This window comes from Triticum dicoccoides, chromosome 3B, assembly GCF_002162155.2.
Source record: "Triticum dicoccoides isolate Atlit2015 ecotype Zavitan chromosome 3B, WEW_v2.0, whole genome shotgun sequence".
Taxonomy (NCBI): Eukaryota; Viridiplantae; Streptophyta; class Magnoliopsida; order Poales; family Poaceae; genus Triticum; species Triticum dicoccoides.
Window position 1 is genome coordinate 138443275 of NC_041385.1, and position 378 is coordinate 138443652.

The following is a 378-nucleotide window of genomic DNA, read 5'->3' on the forward strand; positions in this document are numbered from 1 at the left end:
GCCGTTGCCTACCCCTCCACCGTCTGCAGCGCCATCAGCTCCTCCTCCTCACTGGACTCGGTACCACCCTGCTCCTCCGTCCCCCCTCGACCCGCCGCCGGTCGGCCCCTCCTCGCTTTGCCCTTCCTCCTCCGTCCTACTCTCTCCTCCCTCCTCCAGTCGCCCCTCCTTCTCCCTCCACCCTCCTCCATCCACAACCCCTCCTCCCTACTATGTTTTGATTTAGTAGGCTAGTTCATATGCAACATTTTGATTTAGTTGATATGATTTAGTTGATTTAGTAGGCTAGTTGATTTAGTTGATTTAGAACATTTTGATTTTGTTGATTTAGTAGGCAAGTTGATCTAGTAGGCTAGTTGATTTAGTTGATTTATAGAA